Genomic DNA, 19,089 nt, shown 5'->3' on the forward strand with positions numbered 1-19,089 from the left:
ATTAATAGTTTTTGCTTCTTTGAGGCTGAAAAAAATAAATGATTATTAAGAGGCATCAAATTGATTCTTTTCCTATGAGAGGTTTTGGGGATTAGAGTATAGTTGTTGTGAATACCTTGTGCTATATCTCTTCTCCTAACCTCTTCAGAAAGTTGAAAAGTTTTTTTGCTTTGAGGGAATTAATGTTGTCTTAAGCAGAGTAAAGTGAAAAGAATAACTCTATTTCTAATGGCAAGTAAATGAAGAATGACATGGTTTTCAAAAATGGTATTGTCTAATTTTTTCCCCCATCATCTTTCCTGGTTTGCATTACCATTCAAGTTTATAATTCTGCTTCATAGCAAAGAAGAAATTTATAGTCTATCTCCAGATATAATTAAGGAAAGGTATACATTTTCAGAGACAAGAGTATTTAAAAGAAAAAATAATTATCTGCAAGCTATTCAAGATATGCTTTCCTAACCCTCACTTCCATTCCAAACAATTCAATGCTAAACCCTATTAACAGCAAAACAGTAAGAGGAAAACACTGATAAAGACTGTGCCCAAATTATAGTTTCTTATGTAAAGTTAATGGAAGGGATATAGTTAACCCTTACATAAGTAATTTTTAATCTCCTTATGATAGCTATTAATGATAACAGAAATTACAATGTTAAAAAAAGAGAAAAATTTGGTACATGACTAAATTTTATTTTAAAACCCTTCCAACTTAGAAGATTTAGAAGCCCATGAAATGTGATGTGCATAGCTTGTAGAAACATTTTCTGAAAGTATTGCATTTTTGTGTCCTTGTGAAAAGTTTATTAAAGGTGTGTGAAATTTACTTTTTTTCCCTTTTTTTGCTTATAGACAAGCAATTATTCAACATACATTTAGTAAATACCTACTATGTGCCAAGCATTATGAAAGGCCTGGGAATGTAAAGTAAAAAATGAAACCATCCCTGCCTACAAAAGTTATATTCTATTTGGTAGAAACATTTATGAAGATAAATTATATATATATATATATATATGTATATATATACATACACATATATGTATATGTATTATACACTATATTATTTTTTATTATATAGTGTAATTTATTTTATTATATAGTGTAATTATACACTATATACATGTATGTGTCCATATGTATGTATACATAATGCAAAGTAACTTTGGGGGAGGGGAGAGAGAACAACAATAGCTTGGGAGGTGTGGATCAGAAAAGGTATGATGTGGAAAGTAGCATTTGAACTGAGCCTTGAAGGGTGCTACAAAAGGTGACAGAGAGGAGGGACGATATTCTATCCCTAAGTGACAACCTGTGTTAGGGCATGGGGTGGTGGGAGATGGAATGTCACATATGGGGAACATTAAATAATTTTGTTGGGTTGAAGTATAGATTATTGAGAGGGACAAAAAAGAACTGGAAAGATTAGTTAACATCAGATTGTGAAGATCTTTAAATGCATAATCCATTTCCTTTTAGAGGTTTATGTTTTTAATGAACTTAAACCAGTGTCTCTCCCATGAGGAAAGGCTTGTCTGAGTTTATTTCTGTAAATTTATATTGGTTGGATATGTCCAGCAGCATTTACAATTCCCTGTGCGGAACCTAGAGGAAAAAAAGTCTTTTGTAAGCTAATTAAATCAAATCTGTATTAATTAAAATATGGAATCTATATTGTTCTTTATATATTTTACTTCTCTTTTTCCTCTCCTTTTGTTATTTCCTTCTTTCCTCCTTCTCTGCCTTCCTCTGTTCCTTCTTTTATTCTCTTGTTATACTAACATATAACATTGGTGGGTGGAGGAGAAAAAGAAAAAAAAAGTTCTTAACCTACTTTGGCATCTTTAATTTTTAACTTTATCATACTTGTTAATTGCCTGGATGTCCTTTAACCATCTATTTCCATGATTCTTTCCCAGAGGCTTGGTTTAATTTTAAAAAGTGCAGTGTATTCAGCCCTAATTATTGGAGAGATCTTTGTAGGCAAATAACAGGAGAGAGCAATGACCACAAGGCATGCTTGAATCACTGTCCTGGATACCACAAGGACTCTGCTGGAAACACTGTAGGGTATCTAGGAGTAGGAAATTAAACTATATAAGGTGATGTATGAAAGTCAGTTACTTTTGAAAGGGATTTTCTTTGCTGGAACAAGTATTTTACTGAACCAAGGAAGACATTTTCATTTCATTTTTATTTTTCATTTTTAAGATCTTGTTTCCTGTAACTTTGCATTTCTGTGTCTCTTGTCAAGAATCTCAACATGCTTGCAATTTAACTAGACCTGATTTTGTCAGACTCACACTGATTCAAATACCTGTCACAAATAAGTATCTAGACAAAAGGCATTTGTTAAAAAAAAAGGACCAGAAGTTGGTTATATTACCTCTCTTCAGTTAAAATCAAGTTTAGGGTGTTATTATATTCCATGAAAAAATATGCCATCCATTTTGCCTAAAAATCATTGCCATCTGTTTGCACTGAAAAACAGCCTACTCAGCTGTTAAACTTTCCAGTAGTCTAATTGAATTTTTCACCAGTGAAGCCTGTCATCCCATATCTTTGCCAATGTCACAGTCAGTCTTCTCATAAATACAAGGTGGGCAACACTGCTGATCAATGCCACTCTATTCAGCCACACAGAAGACTGGCAACACTTTCAGTCTTCTGCAAGCCCAATGATCGTGCAAGTTATGTTTCAATGTTATGAAGTATCTTGCTACAGTAGAATTTAGCACACTACTTTGTCTCCTTTGTGTTCTAATTCATAACTCCTAAAGAGGCAGAGAAATATTTTGTCATTTTAATGGTTTCAGTTAGAAGATGATTGCTCCAATGGCTACAAATTGTATACTCCTGATCAAAAAGCAAATGCAGAGCCAAACTCAGAAAATGTTGCCTGAACTTGTTTCTTCTACTTCCTTAACTCCTTTTTACTATCTTAATCCCTTGAAGTCTGGTTTAAGGTACTGTCACTTGATTGAAACTGTTTTGTCCAACTTTTAAATGACATAAACATCAGAATTGTCTTGGATTCTTCTCTCTTTCTCTTCTTCCTTTTTCCTATCAGTTTCTTAGTTTTGTCATTTCTATTGTCACAAGTCTTCTCAATACAGCTCCTCTTCATGCACACTGCCACTATCTAATTCAGATTCTCATCATCTCTGGTCAAAACTATAGCAATGGCCTCCAAATTGGTCTTTCTGCTTCTAGTCTGTTCTTGCTCCAATCCATCTTCCATATAATTGCTAAAATAATTTCCCTAATGCACAGTTCTGACCATATCACCTTTTTTGGTCAAATGTCTTCAGCCATTCCCTATGAAATTTCAGATAAAATATAAACCCAAACTGTCATTTAAAGCCTTCAACATTCTGGCACTAACCTACCTTTTCAGACATATTTCATATTATTCCTATTCATATACCATATTTCAGACAAACTGGTCTGTTAGCTGTAAAGCCATGCACAAGCAGCTTCCAGAGGATTGCTGCTGTGAACAGCTTTTAAGGTTCTGATTACACAGTATACTAAACATTCTATTCATTCAGTAACAAATCAAAGCAAAACATTCACAGAAAATCAAGGTACAACATTCACAATATTACAACTTATCAAACAAAATCACAATATAGTATTCATAACAGTTTATCATTAAAATGGCCACATAGTTTCCACCATAGTGGCCACAAAGTTTTGAACAAAGAAAAATCATCTCAAAGTACAATAGTCAAAGTCTTCTACTCATTGGGCACACTAAGTTAACTCAATATGTCTCTTATTCAACAATCAATTACTAAGTATCATTAATCACTAAGTACAAGCATTAGAAAATACACAGACCCTCCACCCCTAGGTCACTAGTAAACTACAATTTCATCACTACTCAATACCCACTGAGAGATCTTTTCATCTTGACTTCAATAAGGCAACTCCTACTTGAATCCACCAAACAATCACCTGGATTCAAAGGCAGATAGCTCCCAGTTCCTTGTCCATCTCTCCATGTAAGTCCTGCTCCACACTGAAGTTCACAGGGTCCAGTCCATCTCAAATCCTTCACAATTTCTGTTCCCGAGAATTCAAGGCTCAACCAAGCCACAAACAAAGTCTTAGCATCCTGGCCATGCTTCCTCAGTCTTCTGCAGCTCATTAAAAAAATCAGAATCACCTTATCCAGCCTGGGGGGGGGGGAGTGGGCTCCTGGGGTCTTCTTCAGCCTTCTGGGTTCCTCTTCAGAAGAAGCTCCACCACCACAAGTTCTCAGGAAATTCTGACTCAATTCTTGATTCTCATTTCTCTTCTGTACCTGCTCTGCCTCCAAATGCTGTTCCTGAGAAATTCTGACCCTTCCTCTCTGGCCTTTTCCTTACATACACACAGCATTAGCTACTTCCTGTTTCAGCCAACCCCTTCCTGTTATATCAGGAACAGGGGTTCCTACCTTTGGTTTCTTTCATAGAGGTTTGATTAGTTGCTAAGTGCTAAGTACTTGCTTACTTGCCAATACAAAAAGGGGTCTTCAAATTCAAATTAATTACCATTGCATTAACTTAATTCAGTAACCACAAAACATCTCAGTGACTTTTCACAGATTGTCCATCCCATATATCTGGGGAAAAAAATTATATATATATATATATATATATATGTACATATATATATATAATATGTATATAATCTTCCTTCAGAGTTTGAATAAACTTACCCTTCCTTCACAAGGCCTTTCCTAATTTCCCTCAATTGTTAGTGTACTCTCCTTCCTTAAAATTCCTTATATTCCTTAGGATTCTAAAATCTTACCTAGACAGAATTAGAAAGGAATTTAAAGGACACCTAGTCCAATCCCCTTTTTTATGAAGGAGAAAACTCAGACACAGAAAAAAATTAAGTGACTTAATGATAGACCACAAGTTTCCTTGAGCACAGGAACTGTATCTCTTTTGTCTCTATGTCACCAAAACCTGGCACATAGTAAATAATGAATATAAGTTGAATTTAATTGTCCAGAATCATACAGTTAGGAAATGATTGTGCGAGGATTCAAACTTTATTCCTCTGATCCCAAATCCAGCAATATTTTCACTGTAGTACACTCACTGCCTTGATTTCCTTAGATGTGTTCATATGGGATACTGCTGATAGAAGGTTAAGGTCATTGATGGAAGAACTGTTTCCTCTTTATATTTTATCTGTCAGCCTAGAACAGTGACTCATATATTGCACATGGTTATTAAGTGATTGGTTGGATTGAATTGAATCTGTAGAGAATTGAGACTGATAGACTTGTATATCCTAATGTGTAGAATTAACTGTTACTCATAAGAAGCTATAAAATAGAACAGCAGGAAATAAGTTAGGAAACAAGAAATATAATCATACATAAAAACAAAGGTCAGGAGCAGAATAGGTTTGAGAAAGTATGTCTGTATATGTATGTATATATCTATAGTTATAGAGAAACATATCTAAGCTTTATTGTGGCTTTCTGGGGGGTTTGGAGGGAGGGGAAAAAAGAACAAAGTAAAAAAGTGCACAGCAGAGAGCAAAAGAGAATTCACAAGGAAGCAAAGATGGACAATTCTCAACACAACGAGTATTATTTATCACTTAGGTTTTCTTGAAATGAAAATTTGTTACGTATTTTGAATCCTCTCATGTTCTGCTATGCACATGACATGCTTTTATTTCTAAGTTGGTATTTAAGTTTCAATATTTAAGTGTATGATATGTTTTTCTTTCTTTTTTTAAATTTGCTATTTGTGTTCTGGCATTTGAGTCTAAAATAAAATTTTGGAAAAAAAGAAGGTTGCAAAATAGAACAGCAAAAATATTCATTGATTATTATTATTATTTTTATATTAATATAACTAAAGGAGCATATATGGAGTAAATCTTTTCAAATATAATTATTTTGTTCTTTTTGTATACTTTATGCTATGTACTGTAGCTAAATTCAGTATTATTCAGTGTTATTGTTGAGTTGTTTCAAGTTGTCTTAAACTCTTTTGGACCCTATTTGGGATTTTCTTGGCAAAGATAGTGACTGGTTTGCCATGTCTTTCTCCAGTTTATTTTCCAGATGGTGAAACTGAGGTAAACAGGGCTAAGTGACTTGCCCAGGGTCACACAACTAGTAAATTTCTGAGGCAGGATTTGAACTTAGGCAGATGAGTCTTCCTGACTCCTTATCCACTGTGGCACTAGCACATAGCCTTTATCAAATCCAAGTTCATATGAAGGAATTAGAGACTGTGAGAAAAATCAGGGAACATGACTTTCAAAGTCTAAATACTATCTATATACATACTAGCCCAATTATAGCAACTAGATTTTGACTTCTTTGATCTTGCAAGCTCTCAGTAAGGAGTATCCTTTGCCATGCAGGTTAACACTTTCTCCACAATTTTTATTCTTAGAAAATTGTCTATAGGTTTTCACTTTTCTGGGTTCAAAAACCAATAAGTATCAGACGGGACTTGAACCAAGATCTCCTTGGCTGTCAGGCTAACTCTTAATCCACTATACAAAGATGCCTTGATAGAACAATAATACCTCCAATATTATTAAGAGAGAATAATAATAGAAGAGAACTATTTGATTGAAGGGGACTAGGAGAGGAAATTCAAATTTACTAACATTGTCCTTTCAATGAGAATAAATATGTGCCATGTCTAAATATGATAGAACGAAAGATAATGTCATAAAACAGTAATAACCACAGCAATAATAATAAACAATAACATAATTTATATAGTGTTTTAAGATTTGCAAAGTACTATATATGCATATGTATACACCCACTCACACATGCACATGCACACACACACATGCACACAAACATTCTGTGATACAATGACTCTGGCCTCCTTTCTGTTCCTGGCACAAGAGATTCCATGTCCCAACAGTAGAAGGTTTTCTCTGGTTGTCTCCCATGGCTGAAATACTCTTCATCCTAACATTTGCTTCCTGGCTTCTTTCAAGGCCCAGTTAAAATCCTACCTTCTATAGGAAGGCTTTCCTAATCCTCTGTAACTATAGTATATTTGTTGTTATTATTTTCAATTTATCTTGTGTATAGATTGTGTGTACAGTTATTTGCATGTTGTCATTCAGGTTAAACTATAAATTCCTTGAGTGTAAGGACTTTTATGTTTTTATTTTGTGTCCACATCACTTAGCATAACTCCTGACACATAGCAATAAATGTTTATTGGTTGACTGAGTGATTATCACAACAACTCTGTGACATAATTACTATTATTATTCCCTTTTACAGATGGGGAAAATGATGTGGAATCAAGTTAAGTGACTTACGCAGGGTCATATAGATAGTATCAGAGATAGGAACAAACTCAGGAATTCTTGACTTCATGTCCCACATTTTATACTCTGTGCCACCTAGTTCAAATAATTGAATAATTCAAATAAAAAATGGTCTTTTACCTCAATAATCCAAGTACTCAATAATCCAAGGCTAGGTGGTACAGTGAATAGAGCACCAGGAGGACCTGAGTTCAAATCTGGCCTTGGACACTTGGCACACTTACTAGCCATGTGACTTTGGGTAAGTCACTTAACCCCAATCACCCATAATCCAAGTACTTCAAGTGAAAGAGGGAAGTTTGAGTGCTAGATAGTTTTAATTTTATAGATGTATGGCTTCTTAAGTAATATTTATGATATACTGAGAATAAGGTAAATTATATATATATATATATGCATTAGGTGATGAAAGAGAACATTTATATCAAGAAGAAAAAATAAATACCTTAGAGAAACTGTTCCTTTTTTAAAAAAGTAGCTAATTAGAAATAGCATACATAAGTTGTAGAAGCAGTTAGCTAATAGGGATAGCCAACATACTAAACACTTACTAAATAGTTATATGTTGGGTCAGCAATGCTACTGTTTTGACTCTAACAATTTTCCTTACTGCTAGTCCTAGCATCTTTCTGATGAAGTATGAACAGGAAGTCCCGAGAGGTGAGAGATATCAACTCTGGAGCCAAAGCTTCCATTGGCCACATCCACCTTTACCTTTTGGGGATTTTCATCCTAAGAAATCCCCTGAGAAACAGATCTTCCCAGAAGAATTTCAAGGAAAGCAACAAATTCTCTGAGGAATTTGGGGAAACCCTTGGTGAATCTTGTGTGTTTAGAAATACATTTGCAGTTATTTCAAAAATCTTGCAGAACTGTATAAATGGGAGGGGAAAGAAAACATTCTTATTATTTAAAAAATTTATGTGTGATTTCAAAAATGGACAAAATAATGAGTAAAATTCAAGCCCATTCCCATTTTAAGGGCCATTTTTTCTATTTAAACATTTTTATTGAATTCCTCCTACTAAAGGCAATAATACATCATTCTGTTATGAGTATGATGTATCGTTGCCTTGGGAATTTGGTTGTAATGAATATTTTAAAGCAAATCTTATATTTAATTTCTTCACAAGTATGTGATTTTTTGAGGGTGCCTTATAAGTTCTTCAGGTTGAATATGGTGAGATCCCCAGCCTCCCACTTCAACTCCTACTGTCTTCACAGATTGCCTTCATGAGTTACTGAGAACAAAGAAATTATTTTATCTGGTCACCAACTTTCAGCTGATGTCCTTCTGAATTTATATTGCTACATAATAGAGTATGGCCAACTTGGGCCCATCCCCAAAATGGAGGCCTTTGAAAGAACTCACCAGTGGGAAAAGGGGACCAACATATCAGAGTATGAGGAAGCCCAGGTGCTGAGGGATATTCTATCCATTGAGTGCTGATTTGGTTAACTACAAATTTATATTAAGTAATCACCACCAGGTGCAGCTAGGTGGCACAGTGAATAGAATGCTTGACTTGGAAATCAGGAAAACTTGTCTTCATGAGTTGAAATCTAGCATTGGACACTTTCTAGCTTTGTTACCCTGACCAGTCACTTAACCTTGTTTGCCTCAGTTCCTCATCTGTAAAATGATCTGAGAAGGACAAGGAAAACTTCTTCAGTATCTTTACCAAAAAAACTCCAAAATGGGATCACAAATTCTATGACACAACTGAAATAACTCTACAACAACAAAAATCACTACTAGGTTCTCTTTACCACCTACCAATCCATTTATTTTTCTCTTATTGACTTTATTGTACTCTCCATGATGATGCTTCAGATGTCATCTTCTTCCCTAAAGCCACATTCCCCTTATTTTCTCCTTCTCCTTCCCCTCATTAAAAAAAATTAGGCTATCCACAAAGATGGACATTCCTTACTTCAAGTCCTCTCAAAAACATTCCTTATTCTCTTCTTTTCTTTAATCTCTGAGGTCCTTCTTGCTAAGATCAACACACCTCTACTTTTGTCCTTGATCCTGTTCCCCCTAATCTCTGGGAGTTTCACCCTTCCACCATCGTATTCTCTCTTCTCTCTCTCTCTCTCTCTCTCTCTCTCTCTCCCTCCCTCCCTCCCTTCCTCCCTCATTTTCAGTCTCTGCTACACAAATAATTTCAGGTGTCCCCACATGTATTAAAAAATACTCTACTTGACCCTGATCTCCCCTTACCTCCAATCCTAAGGTTTCTTTTGTTTCCACCTTCTTTTCCTAACCATTTTTGAGCTGCCTATAAACATTGTTTCTACTTCATTACATTCCACTCACTTTTCAACTCTTTGCAATCTGGCTTCTGCCCCCTGTACTTCAACCAGTCAATCAAAAATTATTAAATATCTCCTATGTGCCAGGCCCTGTACAAAGCAGTTGACTGAAACTGCTGTCTCCAAGGTCTCCAGCTGACATTTTATTGCTAAATCCAATGAACTCTTTCTCAGTCCTCATTCCTCTTGATTTCTGTTCACTGTTTGATGCTACTGACTACTCCTTTAATGATGGGTTTTCACAACATCTTCCCTGGGTTTTTTTTACATTTCAATAAATGTGTAATTTTATTTAATCAGTTTTCATTCTAGATCCTTGAGGGATAGAGCATCACTCGGATCCTGTGTCCAATGGTCTTGGCAGGAAGAATGCTCCTGAACTTGGCTTGAAACATTCCACTATTACCATGGGCCCGAGTAACTTTACCCCAGATAACTCTTTTTCTGTTTGGTTTCCCACCAGGAGTTACTGTGTTGTTTTTGGCTTTGTATACATAAGCACATCTCTTTCCCAAATAGAATTCAGTTTCATCATGCGCATAGACACTTTCAATTTTCAGAAGAGCCGTATGTTCCCTCTGGTTTCTTAGGCCTCTCTTGTAGCCAGCAAAAATGGCCTTGGACCACAGTCTTCCAGACATTTTTCTGTTCTAGAAGCCCTGTTTCCAGCAGGCCTCCACAGCTCCAAGATGGAGGAAAAAGGAAGTGGTTCCCTGGGTTTTTATATCACTCTGTCTTGTTTCCCTTACTACGTATAAGACCTGTCTTCAGCTTCCTTTACAGGATCATCATTAAACATATATCAATCCCAATATATATGCAACCTATTGCCCTGTCCTGGGCCCTCTCCTCTTCTCTCTATAGATTTTCTCATGGTGATTTCATCAGCTCCCAGAGATTCAGATACCATTTCTATGTAGATAAATCCCAGACCTCCAAATTCTGCCCTCATCCCTTTTGATCTTTTGACCTTAAAGTTTCAATTGTACATTAGATATCTCCAAATGATTGTTCAATAAACATTTCAAACTTCACCTTTACAAAACATAATTATTTCTTCCCATGAATTTACCGTTCCTTCTAACTTCCTTATTTCTTTTTTAAATGCTTTATTAACTTCTGATTTACATCAATCATTTATGCCAGATTTTGAGTTACAAATTTTCTCTCCATTTTTCCCCTACCCACCGCCACAAAATAGCAGTCCCTCAGGATATCCCCTCCTCCAATCTGCTCTCTCCCATATTTTCTCCCATACCCTTTTGACTTTTCCAGTGGATCTCTATGCCTCAGTGCCTGTATATCTTATTTCCCAATTACATGTAAGATGGTATTAATTATAGTATATATATAATACATATATATACACACACATATATATATATATATACATATATATTTGAATATTTGATTTTAAAACTTTCAATTCCAGATTCATTCCCTTCCTCCCCCCGTCACCTACCTTTACTGGGAAGATAAGCAGTTGAGTATAGGTTGTACATGTGTGGCTATTGCAAAACAATAACATAGTAGATATATTGTGAAAGAGTGACTATATTTCCCTCCATCCTATCCCACCTCCCACTTGTTCTATTCTCTACTTTGATCCCGTCCCTTTTCAAAAGTGGGTGCTTTCAACTCCCACCCCTCAACCTGCCCTCCCTTCCATCCTCCCCCCTCTCATTCCCTTCCCCCCTATTCTCCTGGAGGGTGAGATACCATATTTAGTGTGTATTTCACTCCCTCCTCAAGCCAGATTCAATGGGAATAAGGTTGACCCATTCCCTTTTGCCTTCCTATTCTTCCCCTCCATTGTAACCATTTTCCCTTGCCTCTTCTGTATGAGATAGTTTACCTCTCTTTATAATCCTGGTGGTTGCAGTATTTTTCTGCAAAAAAATGGGGTTTCAAAGATTTTTATTGAGTTGAACTGAATATGAACCATGTCTTAGAGAAGAAAATAATATATTTCCTTTTTTAAATTCCATAAAAAAGACAAAATATGAATTTCAACAAATTAAAATAAATCTTTGTTGAGTATCTAACCTGCTGCTGAATGAGTTTACAATACTGTTGTGAGAATGAATTGAGATATTTGTAAAATGTTTAGCACAATTCCTGACATATGGTAGGTACTACATAAATACTAGTTGTTATTATTATTTATTATTTAGCACCTAGATCATGATGAAAATGAGAGACTGCAAGAGATGGAGGCCAGGATCAGGTGAAGAGGAATCTCATCCAGACATGGGTGGCAGCATGAGCAGAGACACAAAAGTAGGATAGGGCAGGACAATTTTGGGATTGGGGAGTTGTTCTATTTGGATAGAACAAATGTAATGGAGTAATATGAGAAAGGAATGGAAAGATATTTTTGTGAGCTAGATGATGGATGCCCTGGAATGTCAAGATCAGGAGTTTATGTTTTTTTTTTCTCCTATAGACAGGTGCTATAATAGGAAGATTACTTAGGAAGTAGTAAAATAGTGTATTGCAGAAGGATAGACTCAAAGCAGGAAGACAAACTAGAAGGCTATCAGAGCATTAGGAGGCTCATAATTAATAAGAAAAATAAAATCTTGAACTAGAGTGATTGCAATGGAAAGAGAAAGGATTATAGATACAAGATTTTGCAAAGGGAGAATGAATAGAATTTGGCAACTAACATGAACTGTGAGGATTTAGGGGCAGCAAGGGTCTAATTTATAACACCTGGACAGTGATCAAGTGGTGCATCAATTTCAGACTCAGTTAATGGGTTGATTATTGCTCCTGTCTTCCAGATTTGCTTAGAAACAGTGTGATCCCCTTAGACTGGAAACAGACTGATTCCATTGATACTCCCATTCCAAAATGCCAGCTCTTACTAAGTGGAAGACATGATTATTTTTGTTTTATTTAGATTCTCAATAGGGTGTGTCTTCCAGGCCAGCATCATCACCTGTCATCCATGGGTTCAGGTGTTATAATCCCTCCTTGGCGTCTCTGTTCTTTTATACTTTCTTCTGGGGGTGCTTTTCCATCCCATGTTTCTTGATCTCTAATTTGTGGTTATTGACACTTTAATTAGGAAGAAGGGATTAATTCTGTTTATTGCAAAGAAGATTGGAGTGAAAATATACCAAGAAAGAATCTAAGTGCTCAATGGATCTTGATCCAGGAAGTTTTCTACTCAAAAGCATGTAAACATCTCTGTATCTCCCTTGCCCTTAAGACCTCTGGGTACACATCAATTGTAGTTCTGGTATGCAAAGTATTAGATAAAAGTTGCTAAACTAATGGTTTGCATGGCTGACCCTAAAGGCAGGTGACCAAGCTAGGTTTTAGGTATATTAAAACTTTCTGGTATATAGTAGCACCAACATGGATGAGGGAGTCAGCAGGGAAGAAAATGTATAGAATGTTTAATGGATTAATCTTATGGTTATACAACATGAGATATAAGTAGTGTAGTTGTTGAGTCCTGTCCTTTGTGACCCATGTACCATACTGTCCATGGGACTTTCTTGCCAAAGATACTGGAGTGGTTTGTCATTTTCTTCTCCAGTGGAACAAAGCAGAGGTTAAATGACTTGACCAGAGTCACACAGCTAGTAAGTGTCTGAGACTGGATTTGAATTCAGGTCTTCCTGAATCCAGACTCAGCACTCTATCTGCTGAGCCACCTAGCTGCCTCCACAATGTTTTCCATATGCAAATGAAGCAGGATGATTATTCCTACTGTTATTACAAATATCATCTCCTAAATTAGTCTTTTCCTGATTTTTTTCTAAAATCACCTCATAATTATTGTGTGTGTATACACATACATATAAACTTACATACATATATATTTCTATGTATATATGTGCTCACAGACACACATACACACATACCCCTATGGTCTCTGCTAATAGATTATGTGATCCTGAGGGCAGGGGCTGTTTTATTTATTTTTTTTTCTTGATATTTCAGCACCTAACAGAGCCCTGCACAAGGTAGATTTTGATAAATGTTTGTTGATTGATGATAAATTCTAAGTTAATCTTGAAAGGATAACTGGTATATAAAGGAAAACATTCTTAACTTTAAAAAATTGCATTTTAAAATTACCTTTTTATAGGAAAATTTGTTTTACACTCCAATAATATTTTTTTTTCTTAGAGTTGCTTGAATTGTCAAAGAACATAATGTTGGATTTATTTTTGACAAGCTCAGGATTTTTATTCCCCTTCTTACCATACCTATGATTTCATTGGTTTAGGGCATACTAATCCTTCTCCCAACACAACTCTCTAAGTGTTCTGTGATTTGTAGTTATAGTTATTTGCCTGGGACACTGAGAGGTGAAGAGATATTCACAAAGCAAAATCATATAGCCAGTACACATAAGAGGTGGAATTTGAACCCAGGTAGCCCTGACTTTTAGGTCAGCTGTCTGTCTTATGTCATGCTACTTCTCAGCAGGTCATAGCAGCAGTAGTAGTAGAAGTTGTGATGGTGGTAGTAGAAGTAGTAATAGTAGAAGTAGTGGTTACTAGTATCAGGTAACACCTACTATGGCACCTACTATGTGCCAGGCATATAAGGCCTGAACTAAGTGCTTTCCAAATATTGTCTCATTTGATCCTCACAACCCTGGGAGGTTTGTGCTATTATTAGCCTCATTTTATAGTTGAAGAGACTGAAGCAAACAGAAGTTAAATGACTTGCCTAAGGTCATACTGCTATTAAATGTTTTAGGCTGGTTTTGAACTCAGGTCTTCCTAACTCCTGTAGTACCTAGCTGCCCCTTAATTCATTAAATGGTATATCTGAAATTTTTTTTTGCTTTTTTGGAGGGGGAAGGCAGGGCAACTGGGGTTAAGTGACTTGCCCAAGGTCACACAACTAGTAAGTATTAAGTGTCTGAGGCTGGATTTGAACTCAGGTCCTCCTGACACCAGGGCCGGTGCTCTATTCACTGCACCACCTAGCCACCCTGGTACATCTGAATTTTCTGTGGAGAAAGATCCTTATGAACTATAAAACATTATTATTATTGTTATTTAATTTTATTTCTCTAACAAAAAGGTATGTGTGTATTATTTTTTTAGGGCTCATTTTGACTTGTGCTCCATTATCTTAGAGCAACATTATCCTTTCTGCTTCTTTTATAAAAATCTCCCAGGGTATGTTTTCCCTACCACTTTTGTTATCTGCCTCTCTGAGCCTTGCTTTCCACATTTGTAAAAGGGGGATAATGATACTCTACTACCTGTCAACTGGTTACAAAGATCAAATATGATAAGTTGTGTTAAAGAATTCAATTCAACAAACATTTACTAAGTGCTAAGTGCATGTGTGAGCTAAGGGATAGGTGTAAGGGTAGATACAAAATCAAATAATACAGTAGTCTCTGCCCTAATGAAGTTTATATTCTGTCTGTAGTATGGTGTAAACACAGATACTAATTCTAATACCTATTGTATGCATTTTTAGTATTCGAGTGGAAAAAAAAATCTAGTGCAAAAAGGCTTAAGGGTCTAAGAAGATAGTTTTTAACAGAGGGGAATCAATAAATGCTTCCTAGTGGAAGAAATATTTTAGTTGGGTTTTAAAGAATGTGAAGCAATTCAATAAGTGAAAAAGGTGAGAAAGAATATTTTAAAATTAGAGAGTAAAATGTACAAAGAATTGGAGGTGAGAGAACACAGAATATTTTCAGAAGATTGAAGGTAATCCATTTTGGCTTGAGGATAGATACTGAGATTCTTAACCTTGGGCCTTTAAATTAAAAAAAAAATTCCAAAAAACAAAACTGTATTTCCTACCTGTATCTATTATTTTTCTTTTTAAATTCTATGTATTTAAAAACATTATGCTGAGAAGGGGTTGATAAGCGATACAGGTCTGCCAAAAGTGTCTGTCATACATGACAAAGTTTGAGAACCACTGTCATAGTGGTAATATGGGAGAAAATAATGGAATAATGAGAAAATAATGAAATGAATGTGAATTATTAATGTCATTATTTATGGTTCAGTAGGTTTGGATTTTTATACACCATATTTTCTTAATGCAGGACATGTAGATTAGCTGTAGAGTGACTAAAGATAGGCAATCAGGGTGGTATAGAGCCATTGAGTTCATGCCCTTATAAAGACTTACCAAAAAAATAGATGCATTGAGCCTGGGTGACAGATGATTTAGATGACAGTGTCTTCAAGGATTTGAAAGGCTGTCCAGTGGAAAGGGGATTAAGTATGCTTTTCTTGTCTTTCGTGGTTACAACTAGTAGAAATGGGTGAGAGTTGCAAAGAGGCAGATTAAGGTTTGAGGTGAATAAAAAGCAAAGCAGAACAAATGAACAAAAAAACCAACTTCCTGACAATCATTTATACCTAAGAGGAATGGGCTGCCTTAGAATTTCCCTGTCATGTGGGATCTTCCATAATAGCTGATAACCACTTGTCAGGTCTGTTGGAGAGATTATTGTTTAGATGCAGCTTGAATTAGATAGCTCCTGAGATCACTTATAACAGATATTCAGGGGTTATCATTTATAGAATTATGAGGAACAATTGTTCTCTTGAATTTCTTTGTTGTGGAAGGTGGACTAATTGCAAAATGGAGAAGTAGATTAAGACTAAGATGCAGGTTTATCTGAGAAGTTGAAAACATGAGTGATACTTTATTAAAGAAAAAAAACCTAGGAATGATGTTCCTTTATATCAAATTTGAAACATTGAAAAAAAAATCCACAGAAAGCCGAGCTGCATGATGAAAATTCCTCAGGGCCCAACTTCTGATTGTCTCTTTTCTCACCTTATTCTACTTCCATCTGCAGATAAATAAGGGTGACCTGCAATTTTTTATTGTTTAAAAGCCTATTTATTGTTAGTCTAGTAAAAATAGAAAAAAAATTATCTTAGGAATAGAGAATAAAAATTATGATTTATAAGAATAATATACTTTGATAGGTAAATAACTCCTCTCTAGACCCAGACTAGTTATGCCTGCTCAACTGTGGAAAAGAATTTGTGGGAGGTAAGATTTTGTCACAAGGTCAAGGGAATGAGAAAGTAATATTTTATGTTGAACTTGATTAGACTTTCATTCCCCCTCATTAAATTTTCTTTTGTTATCATTAAGTTTCAAACACATAGCATAATTTACTGAAAGATTTTCAGCTATAGACCACTTTACCAGCTTGTACCAAAAGCGTTCCAGTAGATGGGCAGACAACTTTTGGTTGGGGTGAGATGAAAACTGTTGTAATATATATTAAATTTATCTTTTTTGTTCCTTATTTTGTTTTGCTGAAAATTTCCCTCCTGTTATTTCTCTTCTCAATTGAACACACACAAGAATGATCAGTTATTTACAACTATAAATTAATCAAATGATTCCACTAGTCACTCTGAAGTTTTGCAACAACCAGGGATGTATATTTTAAGCCCTTTATCTCTAGTGCTAGAATACGCACACACACACAAACACACACATATATTCCTCTCCCCTTCTTAAGATATTGAGCAACCACTTGGAGAGGTTTTTCTTTTTTTTTTAAGCGGGGAGGGTAGTGCTAATAGGAGAGGGCCTAAAACCCATTGACCCTGATGGAAAACAGAAATCAGAACTTTTTTGGTTGACTTAGAAAAAGAGTTAGAAGACATGCCTACCAGATATGCTCCTCTTTCTTTGGGGATGATGGATAGGGCAGAGTGTGGGGTTTGAGCTAAAGAAGGCTATGGAAGATCTAGAGTTCAGACCTGCTGAAGAAAGAAGTCTATGTCTTCTTATCAACAGCTTCCTCTGGCCTGCATAAAAAAAGGATGGATTAGATATACCTTACCATAGTGCAAGAAATGTCTTCCTTCTAGATACTCTCTATTTGTCTATCCCTGCCTTCCCTAATCATAACCCAGCCTCTGACTTCCCTTTCTTCTACCATAGGACTATGAGATGTATAGTTAATGTTTTCTGACATATTTGGCATTATTTAAATTATCATTAATTTTTTTTACATATTAGCATCTTTTTTCCATTATGTTGACCTGCATGTAGCTATGTGGAACTTAGATTTTCTTTTCCCTTTTAGCTATGACAATTCTTCAAAAGGAGAGTTACAGTGAAAAACATTCTTTTCCTCATTAGAAGCATTAAAACAACGTTCTAGATATCCTGTGTCATTGAAAAAAATTATTCTTTCTTTTTTGAGGCAGTCGAAGTTAAGTGATTTACTTGCCCAGGGTCACACAGCTATTAAGTGTCGTAGGCTGGATTTTAACTCAGTTCCTTTTGACTCCAGGTCCAGTGCTCTATCCCTTGTTCCACCCAGCTGTCCCCAAAAATTCACATGAAAAACACAGAGATGAAACACAACTATTTAGGGTAGCATGTTCAATGAACTGGTGATTGATAGGTGTCATGGAACTATGTAATCATGAAGTCAAAGTGGACCTCAGATATAATTTAATCCAAAATCTTTATTTTAGAAATAAAGAACGTGAAGCCCAGAGAGGTAAAGAAACTTTCCCAAGGTCACATAGCTTATTAGTAGAACTGATTCTTGAATTCATGGTCTTAGACCACTGGTGTTTCCACTACTCCACACTGACACACATTCATGTTTATAGGGTACTTGCAATGTTATGCATATACTGTAGAATGGGACACAATTACCTCAAAATTTCATACATTTAGGTGACAATATAGTAGTTTATAAAAGAAGCAGTGTGGGAAAATGAATAGAGAGCTGCCAAGGAGATGTGGGTTCAATTCCTGCCTCTCACACATACTGCTTGTATGACCCTGAGGAACCCTTCAGTGTTTCTAGGCAGCTCTCTGAGACTATGAGTTGCAAGGAAGATGATGACCCTAATTGTTAGAGACAATTTTCTCAAAGAGGAATTTTCTATGCCAATGAAAACAAGTCTCATCTCCCATCCCTATCACTATACAAGCTTATCAATCCACTATAAAGTCACTAGTATCTGACTCAGACAACATTCTACTCAAGGATTGTTTCCTCCAACTATAACTTGAAGCACACACACATATGTATGTATGTATATGTATATGAATGCATACATAAACAACACTGTCAATTTTGCATATGTATAGATATGTTGTATATATATATTCACACATACATATATTTAGTGTATACATACAAAAATACTTTGATTTCTCAGAATGTAAGACTAGTCTGGTTGTGTTTGCAATTTTAATTCTTTTAATGTTTAAAAATTTGTAAATGAATGGGAAGCCTTTATTAGGTGTTTCTCTTGCACCAATTTAAAAAAGAAGAAGGAAGAAGATCTTATCAAATTATATGGCTAAACATAAGCCTGTAGAGGTCACAGAATTTACCAAAAGGCTTTCTGCAAAGTAGGGTTTTGAAGAAATGATGAAGAGTTTTATTTGTACCATGTCAAAATTAAAGTGATGGCATTCAGTTTTATTTTACAAATGCTGCCT

The 19,089-nt window shown here is 35.5% G+C and overlaps 1 protein-coding gene and 1 pseudogene across 2 annotated transcripts in view; one reads left to right on the plus strand and one right to left on the minus strand.

Moving 5' to 3' along the window:
* HCN1 (hyperpolarization activated cyclic nucleotide gated potassium channel 1) overlaps window positions 1-19,089 on the plus strand; it is a 671,121-nt gene that overhangs the window by 109,356 nt on the left and 542,676 nt on the right. The window lies entirely within an intron of this gene.
* Window positions 9,901-10,367, minus strand: LOC138166783 (large ribosomal subunit protein eL33 pseudogene; annotated as a pseudogene).

The sequence above is a fragment of the Petaurus breviceps genome, unplaced genomic scaffold, assembly GCF_028583685.1.
Source record: "Petaurus breviceps papuanus isolate PSGF00001 unplaced genomic scaffold, PetGlider_PUasm1.0 226, whole genome shotgun sequence".
Lineage (NCBI taxonomy): Eukaryota > Metazoa > Chordata > Mammalia > Diprotodontia > Petauridae > Petaurus > Petaurus breviceps.